Below are 24,998 nucleotides of genomic sequence, written 5' to 3' on the forward strand. Positions count from 1 at the left end.
AACGCCACTTCGGTACAAAATCAAACGAAACAACAGGTAGATCAACATCGTAGTGAAAAATGTTTTGATGTAGGTGATTGGGTATTTTTACCGCTACATCTCAAGAAAGCTATTTATGAGAAGGAAATGTTGGCAATACTACATGCACTTAAAAAATGGCAACCTTACCGAATGGGAAGACTCTTCAAGGATGAGGATGTGGAAGCATTGTTTTGTGTTATTTATATTATCCAACCAGATTGGATAAACGAAGCAAGGGATGAATGGAAGAAGGACGAAGAAGTATGGCCACTTATTCAAAAGTTGCAAAAGATCCCAATTCAAACAATATTGCCAGAAATTGAAGAGGAAGGAAAAATCATATTGGAACCTGGAGCAGTCACAGAAACAAGAACCCGACAGCTACGAAATCGATCAATTTCAGAGTATCTCATCTAGTGGAAGAACTTACCCGCTGAATATTCCACATGGGAGGACAAGAATTTTATACAGAAGCATCAAGAACTACTCAAGCGTTGAGGACAACACTTTTTGAAGGAGAGGGGCATGTTAGGCCCCTATACTACTAGTGTAACCCCTTATTGTTATTAGTATAACCCACTTATTATATTGATGTACCCATGTAGTGCCCATATTGTTATTATTGTGCCCCATAGAAGCCCACTATTGTTATTATTGTGCCCTTACATTATTATTGTTATGTCGGCTCTAATTATGTTATGACCCCTTAGACTCCTATATATAGAAAGGAGGTCTTTTCATTTGTATCATCCAAGAATTGTTCATTTATGTAATGTAAAGGAGGTTTCCCCCTCGAAGAGGCTGAATTCTAAGGCGTTGATCTATCTTTTCTATCTTTTCTTGAGTTGGTTTCATAACACATGATCTCTCCAATATCTCCATGGGCATGAAGCTCGGCAATCATTTCAATATCAGAGGAAAAGTTGTTACCCCTTTGCTTAAAGGATAAAACCTGTTGTAATATTGGCACTATTGGTATGAGACAAAATCATCATCAATCATAAGCACCTTACTAGGACTTCCATGTACCCATGTTCTTCAGTCAGTTGCCAGAAATTTTAAGTGTTGTAAACCATCTTGATGCAGGAAGTTAACTTTTAGTGCTGCATATTTTGGGATGACTCTATCTAGAGAAAAAAGCATGCCTTCACCTATATAAAAGGGGGATGCTATCTATTATATTGACCCAGCAAAGAGTGACATTAAGATTTGGCTATTTTCCATAGAGATTTTGAGTGGAACCAATGCATATGGCATGGATTTTGATCCACCTGATTATTGACCTAGGTTGTCATTGATGTCAATATGGCAATATTCTAGATACTAGAGAATGACATGAAGCCAAGGGGAAGCAGAGCAAATTCATGAAGAGACAGGAGCAAGGCCATCAAAATAGCCAAGCCATAAGCAAGAGGAGTTACCAAAGGACGTCTTTGAAAGACACTGCCAAGCCAGAGGAGCCATATCAAAGGAGCATTACATGTAATACATGCCCGAGAAGAACCAAGAGGAGCTACAGGAGGAGGCACATATATATATAATATATATATGCCAAAACAGATTTAGCAGAGCTACAAGAGCAAACAGAGCATATATATATGCCATATATATGCCAAAGAATAACAAAGCAAATAGAGGACAAAACAGAACCATCGGGAGCTATCGGAGCAACAATGTCAAAGGAAAAACTATCGGAGGAGTAGAGCTATCGCATATGCCAAGAGTAAGGTGCATAAGCGAAGGAGCATATAAACAGAGTTAAAACAGTGGAGCAATATATATATATAAACAAAGTTAAAGGAGCGGAGTATATTGATGCGATAATACACAGACCCGCATCTGCCTATCGCAAAGTTCAAAAGGGTTGTCACCCCCGAAACCCTCTGATTGCGATAATATATGGACAGACCTATGGGACCAATGCAATACGTTGCAATTTAATATCGTGTTTGTCGCGTCGGGATTATGTATTGCAAGTGGTTAAGGCCCTGCCACATTAAAACCTCCTATTGCGATAAAGTATGTGGACCCGCTGCGACATTGTAATATGACTTAATATATTATCGCATCCATCGCATATCGCAAGCCGTAAAGACTTGCCACATTCGAAGCGCCCACTATGATAAGGTTATGGACCCAACGGGTATATTAACTATGGTTTAATACCATATCGCATCCAGTCCATCGAAGCAGGGGAATCGGCCATCGGCTATGCAATAGGGCATGACTTATTAAAGACCTTCAGGAATGCGCAATTGCGATTGCGATTGTGACATGACGTATGGGACCTCCCTCTCAGTACAGCTGTTCAAATGAAATCCTTTGAAAAATATAAAAGTCATATATATGTGTGTGTGTGTGTGAGCTGAGACGCTTCATTTAGTGGATTGATCTCGGGCATCTATATTACGAAGAAATAACAGTTCACGACTAGTGAACTTGAAAAGAAAAAAAAAAAATCTCTCTGATATTTGCCGTGCGCGGGCCTTTAAGGCAGAAATGCAATACAATAACGCTCCTGATAGTTCAGGAGGCTGAATCAAGCCAAGTGCGATTGCGATTGGGACGTGGCTATCCATTAAACAATGCCATCTCTGTGTATGCCTGTAATTATTGTAAAAAGGAGCATTGTTACAGTTTAACGTAAGACGTGATTTCTCTGTGCATTTGTGGACCTATCTTAAGAAGTAATGTGTCTCAGGAATGCTGGCGAGCACTAAGGGACAGAGGAAACCACAGAGATCGAGGAGGAAGCCAAAGGGCCAACGAAGAGAGGAAACCGACAAACAGAGGCATGAGGAATGAATAAAAGACAGGAAAAGAAGAGAACGTTGTTTTTTTTTTAATTTTGTTGAACGTTGTGGAAAATAAGCTGGAAGAGACAGAGGCAACGAAAGGATCCAACAGAACAGAAAGAGGACCGAAGGGCACCAGGACAGCAGACAGTCGAAGGGGAGAAGTAGCCAGCAGAGAACATAAGCTTGAACAGAAAGTTGTTCTTTATGCAGAGCTTAGTGCAGCTAACAGTAGACTGACTAAAGATGTGTGAAGACATTATCAGAAGTCATGAAGCGCATTGGACACTCTGTGTGGGCAATATGAAGAATTGGGAAGACTACTTGATAAGAAGATTGGTTGTCATTGATGTTGTAGCTTGGAGACTACAGTGATAATCAGACAGAACTCAGTAGAGAAGAGTTCTGAGAGCAGAACATTACTATCAAACGTGCCTTGACAAGATTGGGTCGGAGTCCTTGGGGCTGGTGCCTCAGAAACAAGAAGGATAGGAGTCCTTGGGGCTGGTGCCCTCAGAAGTAAGAAGGATTGGAGTCCTTGGGGTTGATGCCTCAGAAGTAGGAAGAATAGGTGTCTTTGGGACTGGTGTCTCAGGAACTGGAAAGGATTGAAGTCCTTGGGAGTTGATACTCCTAATTCCAAGATTGGTACCTTGGCGAAATAGAGTTGGAGCTCTAGAGGTTGGAGCCTTACCAAAGTCCAAGTTGGTGCTTGGAAACTGATTGCAACCATCTATATATCGTATCTATTTTACTGCACAGTTTATATTAATAAAAGAATTTATTCTTGTTGTTCATCTAGTGTTCTGAATATATATGTTTTAACTGATAAAACAATAGTCGGAAAAAGAAATACTGATTCACCCCCCCTTTCAGTATTTCCAACACTGATATTATCAAAATGGGCATTGGCCATGATCAGTGAGAGTAAGGCAGCAATCAGTTAACACCACTGTGGATTTACGATGGAATGCAAAACATTTGCAAGGAATCACTTATATTGCATAGTTTTCTGTTAGATATGACCAAAATGAGAGACCAGCCATGTCAAACGTTGTTCCATGGTAAGAACTAGCTCTAGAAACTTACTAATGTTTTTCTATCTCTATAATTACTAGTGTTCTTGACAAATTGAAGATTCTTGCTTGAAAATTATTTTCTTCACACTGAAAATCCAACGAGGGTGTTTCCAACCAAAATTCAAAGCTTAGCCAATAAGCATCTCACGTCCCTAGGAGTCTTATGCTTATGTTGTGGAATTTATGAAGATAATGCACGCAATCTTATAAACCCAGAGGCGTGACAACCAGCAACAGAATTATATGCCTTGGATTTGTGCCATATTAAGTTCAACGATTCTATACCAGAAGAAGTTTATGTCTCCAAAAACGTAGTTGACATAATTAGCAAAAGCTTTGTCTGGATCAATTCTAGTAATGGCTGGTGATTGTCAATCTATTTTCCATTTGCCTTTAAAATAAAATAAATGACTTGAAGGAGTCCTTCAAAGTTAGGTTGGCTCCAAAACCTTATATTCTTGGACCTCTGTATAAATAACTTCATTGGACGTCTTCCTTCGTATATTTGCAACAATGCATCTCTAGAGCTTCCTGATGTTCACAATAATGATCTGACGGATAGAATCCCAGTTGAACTTCAAAATCTCCTTAATCCAGAGTAGTCAAATCTCAATAAAAGTTACTTCGGTGGCAAGACTTCATCCTTTTTGGAAACACTGAAATACCTCAACAAGTTGATAGTTAGCAATAACCATTTCTCCGGTAGCATTCCCCCAGCATAGAAGAATTACCAAAAGCTGACATTGCCTTATTTAAGCAATAATAGTCTTTCTTCTACCGTCCCTTCAAGTATAGGAACCATTAATAACCTGGCAATCAATCTCAACCTCGGCTGGTATGCATTAAAATCCTCAAGGAAGTTTCCCTATTGACACAATTGCAATCATTGGACCTTTCACACAACCACCAATCTGTAGATATCAAGGTTCTTGGGGTGCTCTGATACCGATTGTTGGAAACACTGAGAGGGGGGATGAATCAGTGTTTCTTTTTCTGACTATTGTTTTACCAGTTAAAACATATATATTCATAACACTAGATGAACAACAAGAATAAATGCTTTTATTAATATAAAATGTGCAGTAAAATAGATACAATATATAGATGGTTGCAATCAGTTGCCAAGCACCAACTTGGACTTTGGTGAGGCTCCAACGTCTAGAGCTCCAACTCTATTTTGCCAAGTACCAATCTTGGACTTAGGAGCACAAACTCCCAAGTACTTCAATCCTTTCCAGTTCTTGACACACCAGTCCCAAAGACACCTATCCTTCCTACTTCTAAGGAATCAACCCCAAGGACTCCAATCCTTCTTACTTCTGAGGGCACCAGCCCCAAGGACTCCTATCCTTCTTGTTTCTGAGGCACCAGCGCCAAGGACTCCGACCCAATCTTGTCAAGGCACGTTTGATAGTAATGTTCTGCTCTCAGAACTCTTCTCTACTGAGTTCTGTCTGATTATAGCTTCACTGTAGTCTCCAAGCTACAGCATCAATGACAACTAGTCTTCTTATGAAGTAGTCTTCCCAATTCTTCATACTGCCCACACAGAGTGTCCAGTACCCTTCATGACTTCTGATAATGTCTTCACACAGCTTTAGTCAGTCTACTGTTAGCTGCACTAAGCTCTGCATAAAGAACAACTTTTTGTTCAAGCTTATGTTCTCTGCTGGCTATTTCTCCCCTTCAACTGTCTATTGTCCTGTTGGCCCTTCGGCCCTCTTTCTATTTTGTTAGATCCTCTCGTTGCCTCTGTCTCCTCCAGCTTATTTTCCACAGTGTTCAACAGCCTTCAACATCATAAAAAAAAATAGTGTTCTCTTCTTTTCCTGTCTTTTATTCATTCCTCATGCCTCTATTTGTCAATTTCCTCTCTTCATTGGCCCTTTGGCTTCCTCCTCGGTCTTTGTGGTTTCCTCTCTCTCTTCGTGCTCGCCAGACTCCTCAGACACATTACTTCGTAAGAGAGGTCCACGAATGCACAGAGAAATCATGTCTTACGTTAAATTGTAACAACGCTCCTTTTTACAATAATTACAGGGATACACAGAGATGGCATTGTTTAACGGACAGCCACGTCCCAATCGCAATCGGCTTGATTCAACCTCCTGAACTATCGGGAGCGTTATTGTATTGCATTTCTGCCTCAAAGGCCCGCGCACGGCAAATATCAGAGATTCTTTTTTTTCTTTTCAAGTTCACTAGTCGTGAATTGTTATTTCTTCGTAATATAGATGCCTGAGATCAATCCACTAAATGAAGCATCTCAGCTCATATATATATATATATATATATATATATATATATGACTTTTATATTTTTCGAAGGATTTCATTGGAGCGACTGTACTGACAGGGAGGTCCCATACGCCACATCACAATCGCAATCACAATCACGCATTCCTAAAGGTCTTTAATAAGTCATTCCCTATTGCATAGCCAATGGTTGATGGCCAATTCCCCTGCTCCGATGGACCGGATGCGATATGGTATTAAACCATAGTTAATATACTTGTCGGGTCCACAGCCTTATCGCAGTCGGCGCTTCCAATGTGGCAAGGCTTTACGGCTTGCGATATGCGACGGATGCGATAATATATTAAGTCATATTACAATGTCGCAGCAGGTCCACATACTTTATCGCAATCGGAGGTTTTAATGTGGCAGGGCCTTAACCACTTGCGATACATAATCCCAACGCGGCAGACACGATATTAAATTGCAACATATTGCAATGGTCCCATGGGTCCGCGCATATATTATCACAATCGAAGGGTTTCGGGGGTGACAACCCTTTTGAACTTTGCGATAGGCAGATGCGGGTCCGTGTATTATCGCATCAATATACTCCGCTCCTTTAACTTTGTTTATATATATATATATATATATATATATATATATATATATATATGCTCTGTTGTTTTAATTATGTTTATATGCACCTCTGCTTATGCACCTCACTCTTGGCATATGCGATAGCTCTACTCCTCCGCTAGTTCTTCCTTTGGCATTGTTGCTCCGATAGCTCCCGATGGTTCTGTTTTCGTACTATGTTTGCTATGTTCTTCTTTGGCATATATATATGCTCTGTTTGCTCTTGTAGCTCCGCTAACTCTGTTTTGACATATATATATTATATATCTATGTGGCTCTTCCTGTAGCTCCTCTTGGTTCTTCTTGGGCATGTATTACATGCAATGCTCCTTCGATATGGCTCCTCTTACTCCAATGTGGCTCCTCTGGCTTAGCAGTGTCTTTCAAAGACCTCCTTTGGTGACTCCTCTTGCTTATGGCTTGGCTATCTTGATGGCCTTGCTCCTGTCTCTTCATGGATATGCTCGGCTTCCCCTTGGCTTCATGTCATTCTCTAGTGTCTAGAATATTTCCATATTGATATCAATGACAACGTAGGTCAACAATCTCCCCCTTTGTTATAGATGGCAATATTCTTCTTCTCTCCCCCTTTAACATCAATGGCAAATGAGTGCTCAGAGACTCCCCCTATCACATCGCTTATGTTCTTCATGAATGGTAGATTTTCCTGGCTCTGTGACTCCCCCTGTCATAGTGCTCTTCTTCTTTTTACTCAAGATAGAAGGATTGATGCTTTATCATCAATTTGCACATTATTCCCTCTTCATGTCTCAGAACTACTCTATCATGGTTTCAACAATGCTTAAAGATGCTCTACTTTAATGCTTTCATTCAGATTGAAAATGGCCATACACCAAGTGTCCAAGTCCAGGCTTTTATGCTTCAATCCATATTGTTGTCTTCATAGGCAGAATTGAGAGACCTTCATAGTCCGAATCAAGAGAAAAACTGCCACCGAGATTGTCTATTTTGTTGTCTGTCTTCAAATCTGAGTTCCTTTGTGTAACTGTGCTTCTCCTTGAGTGACTACCATCCAGTATTCAACTTCACTGCATTTGGATGAAAAGGTGAAAGGTTGTGCCTTACTGTTGCTATATTTTCTCATTAATTTGTATCAGCTTAAGTTATATTTGACTACACAACATTCTCCTTTCTATGAGCCATCTTTTCCCTGTGTTCTTGTACAAGTCTCTGCATGTTATTTCTGCTAGCATATTTAGATATACAATCTGTGACTATCTTTTAAAACATTCTGCTGATTTGCATCTATTTGCAATGCTTCAGTTTGTTATATGCTGCCAGCTACTCTTACTTCAAACTCCATTCCAGATGTATCGGATCTTATTCTTCAATGGAGTACTCCTGAGACATGATCTTCATCAAAGCATGATTGTTAATATAGCTCAACAAGGATTTCATCAGGACCCTTTTCACTAATAGCTTCTGCAATAGTGATCAAGAATTACAGGCTCCCCCTAACTGTATGCATCATCTCCTTTTGGCAAAGTCTTCTCATAAAATGCTTAGATTATCAAAATTTAGGCCAATGATATATGTTATTAGCTGGAGAGCTCAAGGGACTTTCGGATTGTATTTCCTTCCTTCTCCATACTTGTGTAACTTTCTTCTTTTGCATGGTTCTAGCTTGTGTAAGAGCCCAAGTTAAGTTACAGTCTCGTGCCATATGACCAATGTTATGACACTTGAAGCATTCTACATTGTTCATGAATAAGAATTCATGTTTTCTTCCTGCAAAATTGTTTCTTGGAGAATGTTGGGGACTATAATATCTATTTCTATGAGATGATTGGGGACCATAACATCTATCTTTATGATATACTTTACAGTCTTTTGCCATGTGACCAAAGTTTGTACAAGAATAACAATAACCAAAAAATGAACCTTGGTACCTGGGAGATGGAGGTTTCCTTGATGTACTTCTGAAGCCTTTTTGCCTTGAGATCCTTTGATGATAACCATTGCCTCTCGCATCTTTGACATCATCTCCATTTCTTCTTGGAGCTGGATTTCTTCTTGGAGCAGGATTTCTTCTATTGTAGCCTTGATTTTTCTCCTTGCCTTTGCTGGAACTGGGAGCATCACCATTTCTTTCTGGCTTCTTCACATCTCTTTTGTTTAAAGCATTTTCATTCTTGTTTGAGGATTCCCCTGCATACCCAAGCCCTGATTTATCAGATGGACATTTGTGATAGCTGAGCATGTCATCCAAGGCCTGAGATCTCTTCAAGATTTTTTTCATCCCTTCAACCTTTTTTCTGAGGAAGACAATCTCTTCTTCCAATCTTTCACACTCATTATTCTTCTTAGCAAGTTGTTTCTCAGTTTCTTCCTTGATACGAGTAGCTTCATCTGCTTCTATTTTAAGGGAGATGATATATGACTTCATTTTGAAAATTTCTTCATTCTTTTCTTGACTGCTCTCCATTTTCTTCTCAACTCCTTGTCCCTATTTCCTGGCTTCTTGTAGTTGAGACTTGAGAGAGGAGACCTCTACCTTGTACTGACCAATCTCTTCTTCAAGTTTGTTCAAGCTCTTGTGCCTTTGTTCAAGTTGACTTGACAAGGTATCTTCTTGATTCTTTGCTTTTTTCAACTGATTTGTCATGGATATGACTTCTTCATGATGTTTTCTTTTGCTTTGATGAAATTCCTTCTTAAGCTTGGCAAACTCTTCATCCATTTCTTGTACTTGAAGCTTGATGAGATCAACTTTCTTCCTTGTTTGATCTTGGTCACCAACTAGTGCTATCTTCTTAAGTTCCTCATTTTCCTTTTTCAAATTGTTAATCTCTTCCATCGCAGTGATAAGTTGAGCGAGGAGTTCTTCTACAAAATCTTTTTCATTCTCTTCATCTTCTAGGTCTGCTTTGGCCTTGATGTCATCATTCTCATGTTCAGCTTCTATGATGGGTTTTGGATTTCCTTCTTGATTTCCATCATCTTCTTCACTGATGGTCATGGTCAATGCCCCTTTTAAGTGAAGGTCATGAAGTTTGTCCCATATACCCTTTGTTGATGAGCATTTTCCTAGATTGTTCTTTATAGAATCAGGTAGCCCTTTCAAGATTGTCTTCATTGCTTTTGCATTGTACTCCTTGGATTCCTCATCCATCCTGCTATCAGCAATCACTAATTTCCATATTTCAATGCCTTGACTCTGTAGGAAATTCCTCATTCTTGCTTCCCATTTATTAAAGTTCCCATTGAGCCTTGGAGCCTCCTCAAATTGATTGTCTTCTATTTTCTTAGTAGAGGGAGACAAATCCTTAGGAGGATTGGAGACTTTCTTCCTTGACTTCGCCATTTGTGTTCTAAAGGTCAACCTTCAAGTTGTTAAGCATCCAGAACTACTCAAGCGTTGTTACCCTTATGTTCAATTTTTGGAACTCCTCAATGTGCTCCATTATTGAACCCTTTTGTTTGAGACTTATCAATTGGCTAACAAAAGTGTTGCTTTTTATATCCTCATAATGTGCTGTCAATTCTTCCGTAAAAATTGTCCAAGTGATAATTTGTTTACGAGAGCAAAGCCATTGATACCATACAAACTTATTTGGTTCCAAATATAAAGTTGCAATACATACCTTTTGTGTGTTTTGCACATTATTGAGATCGAAAAATTGCTCCATCTGTAATATCCATGTTGCGGGATCCTTGCTATCAAACTTCCTCATATCGATTTTTGGAATATGGTGGGTCTTCGATCCAACATTAGAGTCTATGAAATCATGATTAACATTTCTTTTTTTCTCATCATGAGTTTCCTTTACTACCCTTTCACCATTAGTAAATATTTCTTGTAGAAAAATTGTCAAATCTGTCTTCAAATCTGTCATGCCTGTCTTCAAATCTGTCATGTTTGTCTTCAAATCTGTCTTCAAATCATCCATCTTAGCTTCCACGTCATTCATCTTAGCTTCTACATCTTTATTTAAACCATCCATCTTAGATTTTGTTACTTTTTGTGCGAGTGACATTTGTTGCACTTGGTCTCGTAATTTTGATATATCACGTTGCATTTCTTCCTCTTTTTCATAAGTCATGCTAGAGCTTTCAGGTTGCTTACTAGGTGTTTGCATTTTATTTCCTCGGGGCATCAGTTACCAACAATAATGCTCTACTATGCCCTTTGACTTCCTTCAAAATAATTTTTCAAACCAAGCTTAAGAAAAAAATTTAAAAAAATCTACACACCTTTTTTCACTTTGTAGGAGCTCAATATTGCCTCTGATGTATCTCTGGAATTTCGAATCATCCAGTTCTAAAATATTGCGACCTGCAATCGCCCTCTGTGTCCTCTTTCCAATGCCACCAGTCTGATCGAATTTAAATTCTCCAAGGCAGAGTTATGCACAATCTCCCAAGATGACCTGATTATAGACCTTTTCAGAATAGCAAACTTGTAGGAAGTGCCACATGTCACTGTTTCGACCTTAGGATCTTAAAAATATACATAGGAAACTACAGTCCGTCCTCTTTCTGTAACTTCTTATGAAATTTCAATCTGATGCTCAAAACAAAAGTTATGACTATTTTCCCCAGGTCACCTGTTTGGAATGTAATTCAAGAGTCTGCAAAAATGCCAACTTCCTCAGATCATATCTCCGCAAATATAGCGTGAAAAGCTCTGAAATTTGGACCTGCGGTTCAAAACGATTTCGGCCCAAATGGGTTTTTTTTAGCGTATGAAACGTCGCAGAAAAAAAGTTATAGCGCAAATGCCACAATGACCTATTTAGAGCAACGAAACCCTAGAATTCAAAGCTCTGATACCAAATGTTATGGAACCAGCTCATAAAAAGATAGAAAAAATAGATCAACGCCTTAGAATTCAGCCTCTTCGAGGGGGCAACCTCCTTTACATTACACAAATGAATGATTCTTTGATGATTCAAATGACAAAACCTCATTCCTATATATAGGGGTCTAAGGAGTCACAATATAACCCATCGGACCTAACAATAATAATATAAAGGCACAAAAATAACAATAGAGGGATTCTATGGGGCACAGTAATAACAATATGGGGACAATAGGGGCACGACAATATTAATAAGGGATACAACTACAATAGTAATGGGATAATCACTAGTATTATAGGGACTTAACAATTTCCTTCTTGATTTCCATCATCTTCTTGACTGATGGTCATGGTCAATGCCCCTTTTGAGTGAAGGTCATGAAGTTTGTCCCATATACCCTTTGTTGATGAACATTTTCCTAGATTGTTCTTTATAGAATCAGGTAGCCCTTTCAAGATTGCCTTCATTGCTTTTGCATTGTACTCCTTGGATTCCTCATCCATCCTGCCATCAGCAATCACTAATTTCCATATTTCAATGCCTCGACTTTGCAGGAAATTCCTCATTCTTGCTTCCCATATATTAAAGTTCCCATTGAGCCTTGGAGCCTCCTCAAATTGATTGTCTTCAATTTTCTTAGTAGAGGGAGACACATCTTTAGGAGGATTGGAGACTTTCTTCCTTGACTTCGCCATTTGTGTTCTAAAGGTCAACCTTAAAGTTGTTAAGCTTTGAATGAAGGAACCTGCTCTGATACCAATTGTTGGAAACACTGAGAGGGAAGATGAACCAGTGTTTCTTTTTCCGACTATTGTTTTACCAGTTAAAACAATAGTCGGAAAAAGAAACACTGATTCACCCCCCCCTCAGTATTTCCAACACTGATATTATCAAAATGGGCAGTGGCCCTGATCAGTGAGGGTAAGGCAACGATCAATTAACACCACTGTGGATTTACGATGAAATGCAAAACCTTTGCAAAGAATCACTTATATTGCATAGTTTTCTATTAGACGTGACCGAAATGAGAGACCAACCATGTCAAATGTTGCTCCATCATAAGAACTCTGGAAAAACAATAATCGGAAAAAGAAATATTGATTCACCCCCCCCCCCCCAGTGTTTCCAACACTGATATTATCAAAATGGGCAGTGGCCATGATCAGTGAGGGTAAGGTAGCGATCAGTTAACACCACTGTGGATTTACGATGAAATGCAAAACCTTTATAAGAAATCACTTATATTGCATAGTTTTTTGTTAGACATGACCGAAATGAGAGACCAACCATGTCAAACGTTGCTCCATCATAAGAACTAGCTCTAGCAACTTACTAATGTTTTTCTATCTCTATAATTACTAGTGTTCTTGACAAATTGAAGATTCTTGCTTAAAAATTATTTTCTTCACGCGGAAAATCCAACGAGGGTGTTTCCAGCCAAAATTCAAAGCTTAGCCAATAAGCATCTCACATCCCTGGGAGTCTTATGCTTATCCTGTGGAATTTATGAAAATGCACGCAATCTTATAAACCCAGAGGCGAGATGACCAACAACAGAACTATATGCCTTGGATTTGTGCCATATTAAGTTCACCGATTCTATACCAGAAGAAGTTTCTGTCTCCAAAAACTTAGTTGACATAATTAGCAAAAGCTTTGTCTGGATCAATTCCAGCGATGGCTAGTGATTGTCAATCTATTTTCCATTTGCCTTTAAAATAAAATCAATGACTTGAAGGAGTCCTTCAGAGTTAGGATGGCTCCAAAATCTTATATTCTTGGACCTCTATATAAATAACTTCATTGGATGTCTTCCTTCATATATTTGCAATAATGCATCTCTAGAGCTTCCCGATATTCACAATAACGATTTGACGAATAGAATCCCAGTTGAACTTCAAAATCTCCTTAATCCAGAGTAGTCAAATCTCAATAAAAGTTACTTCGGTGGCAAGATTTCATCCTTTTTGGAAACACTGAAATACCTCAACAAGTTGATAGTTAGCAATAACCTTTTCTCTGGTAGCATTCCCTCAGCATAGAAGAATTACCAAAGGCTGACATTGCCTTATTTAAGCAATAATAGTCTTTCTTCAATCGTCCCTTCAAGTATAGGAACCATTAATAACCTGGCAATCAATCTCAACCTCAGCTAGTATGCATTAAAATCCTCAAGGAAGTTTCCCTATTGACATAACTACAATCATTGGAGCTTTCACACAACCACCAATCTGTAGATATCAAGGTTCTTGGGGTGCTCACAAGCTTGACTTCTTTGAATGTTTCCTTAATAACTTCTACTGTTGTCTCCCTGCAACACCCTTTCTATAGAACCTTGACAATTGAGTTCTCTGATGGGCAATGCTGGGCTCTGTCACTCCCTTGATTGCTAAATTTGTTCCTCTTGAAACCCATCATTGATGATTCAACCTATGTTGGAGAAACAACTGTCCTTGTCTACAATTTGTTTGGTACTATAGTATTGGCTTTGTACAAAGCATGGTATTTAGTACTTAAAACAGGTCGAAGATTTAGGCAAGAGACAATCTGAGATGTTTTCCTTCACTGTGGACATTCATTCCCTTCCAGAAGCTCAACTTTATCATAGAAGATGGTCTAAAGAATCTAAAAGAAACTAGCATTATCAGTAAGGGTTGTTCTAGACTCTAGAGTTGCTTACAAAGACGAAATGCCAGCGGTAAAAGTGACTACAATTAAAGAATAAATGCTCTTCTAACAGGTATGATGTAAAATACCCACAGGATGCTTTTGCATCAAAAACAGAGATCCTGGGTAATATTCACCCTCATTGCATTGTTAAGCCACTTGAGTATTGTAACAATCAGCGAGTTCATCTTCTTCTCTGCAATTGCATACCAGATGGATATCTAGCTCAATTACTTAGAGATGAGGACTCTTGATTGGAATGCAAGGTACAAAATGGGAGTTGGAGCAATTCAAGGCCTTTCATATTCGCAACATGATGGTGTGCCTGCAATTCTACACATGCATGTCAAATGCAATGGCATACTTTTGGATGCAACTTTCGCCATATTTAGCAGATTTTGCCCTTGCTAAGTTGATGACTGCTTTTGATTTTCACCATGCCATGTCGAGGGTTGCTGACTCTTTTGGTCACATTGCTACACAATGAACATTACAGAGAAGACTGATGTATACAAAAGATAGCTCAGAGTTGCGGGGGAGCTCCCCCCCCTTCGAACCCGCTCCCAATCCGCGCTCCGGGCGGGAGCGGGTCGGGAGCGCGCAACCGATAAAAAAAATTATGCTCCCTGCCAAATTCGGGAGCGAATTCGGAAGCGCCACTCCCGGAGCGAAAATTAAAGCTCGGGAGCGATCAGGGAGCGATCGCTCTCGATCTCTGGGAGCGAATCACGCGAAAAAAATTGCCGCGGATGCGAACAAAAATAAAAAATAATTGTTTTAAAACAACTTGAGGGGCAAAAAAATATTTCAATGTGACTTGAATGAGTTGAGGAGAGCAAAGAAGCAAGGAGCGAGCGTCGAGGAGCAAGGAGCAAGCTTGCAAGGAGGTTAGTAACTTAGTAATTTAGTATTTTAAACCTTAGTTAGGTAGTAATTTAGTAATTTAGTTTAGTTTAGTTAGTTTAATTTAGTTTATTTTAGTTTATTTAGTAAAAAAATTATGAATCTAAATAAATTAAATTAATTAATCTAAATTAATTAAATTAATTAAATTAATTTTCTCATTCCTATTCCTATTCCTATTCCCATTCCCATTCCCATTAAATTTTGGAGATTCAAAAGCCTACAAATATCAAACATCATAGACCTGACTATATTTCTTGGCATTTTCCTCTTCTTGATCCCTTTTCTGATTATTATGGCGTTAGAGAGTAGGAAACGAAGGGGCCAAAATGAAGAGGGGGATGAAGAAGCTGGAGAAAGTGGATTTGATGAAAACCTTGGTGAGGAGCTAGAGGAGGGTGAACATGACTCTCAAAAAACTAAACAAGACCAAACCCCATCGTGGAAATATGTTAACAGCCCTGAAGCAGGGAAAGGAGGTGGAACCACTAAATTTCATTGCCCCCATTGCAACAATAATTACACAGGTTCATACACCTGTGCCAGAAAACACCTCTGCGGGAAAAGGCCATGGGATGGAGATAAACAAATAGGAATGAAAACTTGTGCAGCTGTGTCAGCGGCAGATAGAGCCAAATACATAAGGGAAGAGGAGGAAGACCAATACAAATCTAAAAAATCAAGGGGTTTCTTTGAACCAAGCTCACCTTATTGGCACGAAATGGTTTCTGCCATAAATGATGCCCCTAAAGGATACAAGAGCCCTGGGTATGACAAGGCAAGAACCATTGGCCTCGATCATGAAAAAGCAAAAATATCACATTCTTTGAATAGAATGACAAGTTCTTGGACTGACCATGGGGTGTCCATTGTATCTGATGGATGGACAAATGTAAAAGGCAAGCCATTGATAAGTGTTCTCGTTGTGTCTGTTAGTGGTGCCATCTTTCTAACTGCACATGATTACTCAGAAAAGTTCAAGACCGTCATCAACATTGCAGAAGCATTACTTGAAACAATTGACCGTATTAGGCCATACAATGTCATCCAAGTCATCACTGATAATGCTCTTAATTGTAAGGCAGCATGAGTAATTATTGAGGATAAATACCCCAACATATTTTGGTATGGATGTTTGGTTCACACATTGAACCTTCTGATGCATGATGTTGTCAAGAACAAAAATTCACAATACAAATGGATTGGTGATTTGTGCAAGAAAGACAAACAAACAATAAAATTTATTACAAATCATAGCAATACACATGGCCTTTTCCGCAGTCACTCAAGATTGGAGTTGTTGAAGATTACGAAGACTAGATTTGGTAGCTATTACCTCACCTTCAGGCGCCTTTTGAAGGTAAGAGAGTTATTGGCTAGCATGGTATCTAGTCCACATTGGCAGGTATTAAAGAAAAGGGCTACAAATGCAGCTAACAGGCGAGGTTTTGAACTGGTGGAGGAGGCTGCTCTTGATGGTCAATTTTGGACAAGTGTGAGGCAAGTATTGGATTTCACCAAGCCCATTTATCACATGATTCGGTTTGTAGATACAGACAAACCAGTGATTGGTGAGGTGTATGAGCAGATGGATACCATGTTGGGGCAAATAAAAGATACTGTTCATAACAGAGATCCCGACTTGTACAAACTGATTCATGATTGTGTGTGTGTTCGATGGAATAGACTTAATCTTCCACTACATTGCTTGGCGCATATCCTTACGCCAAAATACTACTCTACATCTTGGTTGGGCCAACCTGCACCAGGGGGTGGGATTAGGACCAAACCCCATTTAGATGCAGAGGTAACTAGTGGATATTTGCAAGCATTAGAAAAGTTGATACCTGACAGGGAGGAATGTGCAGCTGTGCACCTTGAAATAGGCAAATACTTCAATGGCACTGGTTTGTTTGGTAAGTTCCATGCAATGGAAGGCAGAGACAGATTTGATTCTCTCACATGGTGGGAAACATATGGCGGCCAGGGACTTTTGCCAAAATTGGCAAAAAAAATCTATCACAGGTTGTAAATACTTCTTCTGCAGAGAGGTGTTGGAGCACCTACAGCGTCATACATAATGCGAAAAGAAACAGACTCAATGAAAACCAGGTAGAAAGCTTGGTTTATGTGCACTACAACTTGAGGTTGTTGAGTCATTACTGTGATCGAGCTTATGAGGATCCCACATAAAATTTGGGACAACCACCCAGAGGAAAACAATTTGGAGGATGGCACTATACATCTTGAAGAACTGGAAGAGGAATTTATAAGGGATGAAGATGAAGCAACTACAGCAACCATGCCACCTCCACCATCCAGTAGCAGTGCTCGAGTTTTGAGTCTTGTTCCTTTGTTGTCGCCACCTCCATCTACACCCTCACGTGGAGGGCATGTGCCTTCTAATTCTGGTCGTCGACCTGTGCGGGAGACTCCTAGAAGACCACGACGACCTGCTTATACTCCTGGAGACTCTCGTGGCAAGGGCCACATGTAGATTTACAGTTTACTTGTCTTTTCTAGTTTCTATTAGTTTTCATAACTGTTGAGTCTTGAGTCCTTGACTCTTGACTCTTTCATATCATAATGATATTTTTTGTAAACAATATATGACTGTGACAATGAAAATTTGAAGTTTGAAGTTGGCAATTATAATTTATAACTCATTGGTAATGATTGTGAATTATGAATATGATGCTTCGTGAAAGACTAAAGTTGTTTCATTTCATTTCATTATTCATGTTTCATTTTATAACATTTCATTTCATGTTAACAGTGAGAACTTAGAACTTGGAAATATCTAAGATATTATTTCTTGTAATGGTTAAACTTAGCTTAAGCCTTACAAGTACAACTTTGGTGATCAATGATGATAAATGTTATATATTGAATTTTCAATTTTGAAAGCTTGAAGTTGAAACTTTAAGATTGAATTTGATGAATCATGATTGACGAGACTCAATATGTTGCAGTTGTAATATGTATGTTACTAACTTGTGGACATGGTTGATGAAGATTATAACTTCTAGATGAATGATGTGATATGGTTCAATGATCAATCTATGTTTTTTTATGATTTTTATATCTAATCCATCATTCTACATGTTTTTGTTGACATATATGTATCAAAAATTAAAATATATATATATATATTTTAAAAAATCACTCCGGGATTCGCTCCCAAACCGGGAGCTTCTGAAAATGTCGCTCCCGCTCCCAAGTAACATTGAGACAGCTAAAGATAGCTATGGAATTGTTCTCCTTGAGATTTTGACTGGCAGAAGCACAATGAACTCGCCATTTGGTGATGGATAGTGTAGTTTAGATTGGGTCAAACAGATGATGTGAAACCGTGAACCACTGTAGTACATTCTGGATAATGGAATGGCTCATCTGTGGATATCACAGACGCTAGGAATAGCTACCTTTTGTGTTTAATTCTATGCCAGAGCGAAAATCAACAGTAAAGAAAGTAGTCTCATTGCCGAAGTAAGGCATCCATCTGAGATATCAAAGGTGGTTCTACCTCTAATGCATTTTTTATTGCACATCTGCAATAATTCTACTTGAGATTTTTATTGATATTATATATATTGCAGTGCCAACAGCCTTGGCTGCAGAAAACCTCTGCTTGAGGTCATCCTATTAATCAAGCACTACACTTCTTCTGTTTTAGCTGTTGGATATCTGTAGCAGAAGCAGGTCAGTTGTCATTGTAACCAGCAACAACAGGAAAACAGGGAGTGGCAGACTCGATGGGAAATTTTATCAACTAATATAAAGTCAACAGCAATTGCTGGACTTTCATACCAAATGTCCATTCATGCTTACATGATTCTGCGAATACCGATGGAGAAACATCAGATACATTTAAGAGAAGGAAAACCAAGGAAAAGGAGTTTTAGGCATGCTAATCGTTGTCTGTTGATGAGTGTTCATGAGTGAAATTCTTAATATTGGGATACAGATGGGAGATGTCAGAAAATAAAAAAATAAAAAAAAAAAGGTAATGCACAAATTTCTCAAAGAAATAATCTACAGATTCTTTTGGGCATTTGCATTGCAGAATGCTTACCTTTGATCTTAGTGTGCATTAAATAAACAAACTTGCTTCAGCAGTTCTAGTGGAACAATTTAATCTTTCCGTTTGAATGAACTGGATTCTACATATCTTTAAAGCTGTTATTGTTACAATATGTATTGCCACAGCAACAGATCCATTTCAAAACTCTAGAAGTTCAGCTGTGGCCTGATAATGTACTTTGGGAAAAGACCCGAATGTTTTCATCCAATATCTCCATGGACATGATACTCGGCAATCATTTCAACAGCAGAGGAAAGTTGTTACCCCTGCACTTTAGAGGATGAGAACAGATGCAGTATTAGCAGTCTTTGTATGATCTAAAATCATGATTGATCATAAGAACGTATGTTATTAGGACTTTCATGTATCCAAATTATTAAATCATTGCTGACTGTCAGAATTTGTAAGTGTTACAAATCATCTTAATGCGAGAAGCTATAAGCTATGTCTTCCTGGGATATCAGATTTTGGGTTAACTTTATTTAGAGAGTACTGTTTGCCTTCTCCTGTCCAGAACGGAGATGCTATCTATATTGATTAATATTACTTTATAGGGAAGAGTGATGTGTATAGATTTGCTGAGGTTTTAAGATAGATTCTGAGTGGAAGAAAAGAATTTGACAAGGATTTTGATCGACCCAACATTATCGAATGGGCAGTGCCGCTGATCAGTGTGACAACAGTCATTCTAGATGGCAGTGTGGGTTTACAAAGAAATGTAAAGCCTCTACTAAGAATAGATGATATTGCAGAGATTTCTGTTAGGCATGACCCAAATGAAAGACTGACCATGTCAGAAGTGCCTGCATGGTCAGAGGAACTTGTCAGAACTAGCTCTTACTAATGTTTTTCTATCACTATAATTGTGAGCATTCTTAAAAATTGAAGATTCTGCCTTGAAAATTATTTTCCCTCTAAAGCAAAGCCAACTGGTGTACATTTGTCTAAAATTCAAGTTCAACAGGCATCTCATCTGCTTGGGAGTCTTATGTTTACTTGTGGCATGTTAAAGTTTGTAGCTCAGACATATACTTCCACACAGGTCTGTGTCTGGACATGTGGAAATCGTCTAATTGACTCTTAACCTTAGCAATTACTTCAATTATTAAAGTAATTTCTTTAATGAGAATGGTGAGTTACTTTAATGAATTGCAAGGTTATTTACATTGGTGAATTAGCTAAATAACAGCCATTGATCTCAAGTGAAGTTGAGATTTAATCTCAACTGTCAACCACTTTGGAGATTATGGTTGTTGATTTAGCCATAACTCAAACTTGTAAAAATAAGGCTAGGCTAAGGGAGAAGAAACATTAGTGAGAGAAGGAAATCTTAGTAATTGGGTGAAGGACTTTCATCCAAGTGCCAAATGTGTTGATTTTTCATATTACTTCTAGCTGATATTACTTCTTATGATTTCTTAAGTTAATTTTTTTTGTGTTCACATTCATCATAAAGCAATTACATAGAAGATCTCAACAGTAGAAACAATAGAAGACAGTAGGATAATAGAAAGACAGCCAAATAAGAGACACAAGAATTTTATCCTAGAAAAACCCACATGGGGAAAAACCCAACAACCTTTTCCTTAGAGAAATTATTGAGTTCAACAGAGATACATCTAATTCTTCAAGTCAAACATAAAGTCAAACTGATTAATAAAATAGCCCTGGTCACACCTGGTCAAACTGCTCTTAATAGCCTCAGCAATTCTTGTGTTCACATTCATCATAAAGCAATTACATAGAAGATCTCAACAGTAGAAACAATAGAAGACAGTAGGATAATAAAAAGACAGCCAAACAAGAGACACAAGAATTTTACCCTAGGAAAACCCACATGGGGGAAAAACCCAACAACCTTTTCCTTAGAGAAATTATTAAGTTCAACAGAGATACATCTAATTCTTCAAGTCAAACATAAAGTCAAACTGATTAATAACATAGCCCTGGTCACACCTGGTCAAACTGCTCTTAATAGCCTCAGCAATTCGGTCTTCTTGTGCCTCACAAATTTTGGCCTTCCTTAGATTTTGTCCTTCCATGTAGCCTCAGATTTTGTCCTTGTATTTTCTTCAGATAATGCTGCAGAACCCCATCCCTCTTGTGATCCGAAATAAGCCTCAGATGATCCAAAAAGGGATGCCAAAATTTGAGAGAATGAATGCCAATTTGAGTGTGGCCAAATGGGTGTCTCCCTTCAAGCTGGGCCGAATTGACACTGGGAGGGCCAACTTGATCCTTTTGGAACCAAAATTCAAATTCCAAATATTAAAAATTCTTTCTTTTGAAACCAACATGAAGAACATGTCTTATATATTTCAAGGGTTAAAATATTAATTATGACGACTGACCATAGCTACAAAATTCAACGAAAGGAAAACAGCAAAAAAAATTATACAGCAAGGAATCAGCCCCAGAACTTCTGCACAACAAAAATAGCAGGCCAAGTCACACATGGGAGAGCAGGAGGGTTTAGTTGAGGCCAAGCAGTTCCATATGTGCCGCCAATCACTTGTGCAGGTGGAAGGTGTGAATACAGCAGTCCGTACAGTGTGCAGGTGTCACGTGTGAGATAGTACAACCACACGTGTGGCTGTTCAGATGCAGCAGCAGATTTGAATAGTAAGGGGGTTGATCCAACAATGTCAGAGGGCCATACATCCTGTATAGGTGCTCAGAAACTTTCCTGAAAATTTCTATATATTGTGTAGGTGTAGCTTGTATTTTCTTAGTGAGCTGATTATTTCCAGGTAGGGAAAGCCCTTGTAAGCTTGGAAGAAATTTGAATGAAAAGCTGAATTTTGAAGGGCAAATTTTGCGTGTTTATTTGTGCATAAAATTGGTTGTTTGTTTTACTTTCACTGAAAATTAAAAATGAAATTTACCAGTTAAAATCCTAGCAGTACATTTTATTCAACAGACTGAGAAATTAATTAAATCAACAAGGAAATTTGCTAGGCAATAATTTGTCATTTACTGGGGTGAGAAAATTAACATGGTATCAAAGCATTTATGAAGAAGAGGGGCTGATTTCTAATATTGCAGGGTAGAAAACCAACAGTAATTTCTTGACGGTGCTAGAAGAAATTAGCACACGGTAAATTGATTTGTTCAGATCTAAATGATGGCAGAAACCAAACTCAGATTTAAGAACAAGTTAGATGGGGTTTTTAATTTCCTATGCTGCAAGGCAAGGGTTAGTAGGTTACCTTGTTGAAAGAGAACGATCTCTAGGAAATTGTTGATAAGAACGTTCAGCCACCAACAAATGCAAAATTGTTGGTAGCCCATGAAAAGAAGATATAAAAGCTCAAAGGATCGTCATGGATGCCATGAAAGGCCACTTGATCCCTCACTTGGTGGAGAAGAAGACAGCCAGGGTAATGTTCAAGGTTCTAGTGGATTTATTCTAGAGCAACAATGTGAACTGAAAGATGATCTTAGAGAATAAATTAAGATCCATCTAGATGTCAAGATCAGATAATGTGAGCAGCTGCTTCATGAAGGTCACCCAAGTGCATGATCAACTTGCAACAACTGGAGAAAAAGTGGAGGAAGCAAAACTTGTGAATGTGGCACTAAATGGGTTCACCAAGTCTTGGGAATCATTTGTCAAGGGGATCTGTTCTCGGGAACACCTTCCCAATTTGGAAAGCCTTTGGGATAATTGCATCCAGGAAGAGGCTTGAGAAGAGTCTAAGGCTAACGGGCAAGGAAGTGGAGAGGAGAACCTAGCCTTGGTTAGTCAAGCCAAGAAAGGCAAAGTAAAGTGTTTTGTCAAATCAAAGGTGGGGAGTCAACTTCACAGCCAAGCAAGGACTTGAGCAAAATCAAGTGCTTCATTTGCCAAAAAATGGGCATTATGCACCACAATGTTTGGAGAACAAGAAGGGGAATGGGAAGTCGCAACAAAAACAGCATCAACACAAGTTGATGAGTTTGCAGCAAAGTTCGAGAAGGACTTGGAGTTGGTCTCCTATCTATCTACCAGCACTATGTAATGTCCCTTTTTCCAGACTCTGGGAAATGAGAGTATCACAGTAGCATGGGTTACAAATTAAAATTAATTATGGGCTATGGGAGAAATAATTAATTAAAAGTGTGTAACAAAAAAGAAATATTATAAATCGCTTAAATAAAAGGAAAAGGCCCACGGTATTCACCCATGGTATTCCAATAGTCCATGACTATTTAAGGAGATGAAAGCTCACTCCTTAAGCATGCATTTGGGATTGTTGTTTTGTTGTAGTTGAGTTGAGCTCTTCGAGCTTGTCTAGGTAAGAGCCCACATTATGTAAAGGGTTAGTTTCGGTGGTCAATGGTCCACCCTAGCTGATCTAGTGAGGAGGGGTTTTGCTATTGAAAGATATACCCTAGACACTCAAAGAGGGATCAAATCAGATTTTCTCATTGGGCTTAACATGGAGATTGTGAGAAGAGGTCAATCAGATCTCTTGCATGGGCATAACGTGGAGGAGCTAAAGTCAACCATTCAAATATCTTGTTGGTGATTTTAACATGTTTTGATGACACGAGTAAGTGCATGCATTACAAAGAGGACTCGAGGGGGTTCGACATTGAGGGGGGAGGGGGCTCGATGGTTGGAACCCTAGCCATCAATGCCCCCTTTTTCGTGTAGTTGTTCCCTTGCGACCTAGTTCTTGCCACTACCCTTGTCGGTCGGGTGTTCGTCATTAGATGTCGTCACTCCTAGCTCTTGCTTGAGTGGATTTTGTGCCCCATCGCCTTTGTCGTCTCTGCTCTCGAGGTGTTCCTGGGTGGCGTTTCGTCATTCCTATTTTGGACTCGTTGTCTCTAGAGGTTTGTGTGGTTGTTGTTTCTTGTGCTTTTGCCCCTACCACCTTCGCCTCATTGGTGTGGCACCTGTCCACATGTTGTCTAGGGGCTCTGGTCTTCTATGTGCAAATGTTTATCTCTATTGTCTTTGTTGCCTAGTCTTTCTCTGGTGGCGTTTCATGCAACTATGAGCTTAGGTGGTGTTGTTGTGTTGTTTGCGGGCCTTTGCGCCCTGTTTGTTAGTTTCTAGACTGTTCTTGGTCCATATGTATTTGGGGGTTTCGGCTCTGTAGTTTCTACTGTGCAAGGTTTCTTTATTGAGCCCTAGTGTTTGTTTTTATTGTGCAAACCCTAGGGTTTAAATTTTTGTTTGCAATGTGTAGCAAATCTCCAGCTAGAATGGTCTTCTTGCTGGCCCTTTTGGGTTTTTTCCCGACCATATTAGCTATCGTTTCAATCTGTATCTCTGGAATGCATTTTCGCATATGCAAAATGTAATTTCATTCTTCTTTGATGAATAGAATTACGCATGTTTATCTATGGAAAAAAAACAGATTCTGATCCAGATTTGGCATGTAATATCATATCCCAGTTAATAAAATATGGTTGAGTTTCTGATAAATATTCTCTGTGATTTTTCTTGCTAAGTTTTTGCAAAAGTGCCATGGTGTTATTTAAATTTGCAACAAAATTTATTCGTGTAAATTTTTTGAAGAATTTTGAAGAGAATATTTACTGAAAATTTTAGAAAATAATTAAAAGGAATAATACAGTGGTATCAAAGTTGGTTTCCCTGCCAACCTAAGGGATTTATCAATTGAAGGTCTATCATTTATTTCTGAAGTGAAATTTTAATGCAGGTTGAAATCCAAGTCGATTTGAACAGCCTTAAGGGCTACCCACAGAGAAGAAGTCAAAAGCCCTAGCGCAGGTCGAAACCCTAGCGCAAGCAAGTG

The 24,998-nt window shown here is 38.8% G+C and overlaps 1 protein-coding gene across 1 annotated transcript in view; it reads right to left on the minus strand.

The window, feature by feature from the left end:
* Nucleotides 1-21,344: 21,344 nt before the first annotated feature.
* The window catches only part of LOC149228206 (uncharacterized), a 60,489-nt gene continuing 56,835 nt past the window's right edge, over nucleotides 21,345-24,998 (minus strand). The window contains exon 2 of the transcript XR_016247846.1: nucleotides 21,345-21,483. The gene's annotated coding sequence lies outside the window, so the exon portion shown is untranslated. The remainder of the gene's footprint in view (nucleotides 21,484-24,998) is intronic.

Source organism: Pinus tabuliformis, chromosome J (genome assembly GCF_031772625.1).
Source record: "Pinus tabuliformis cultivar Carrire ecotype Pingquan chromosome J, CPIR1, whole genome shotgun sequence".
In the NCBI taxonomy this organism is placed as follows: Eukaryota; Viridiplantae; Streptophyta; class Pinopsida; order Pinales; family Pinaceae; genus Pinus; species Pinus tabuliformis.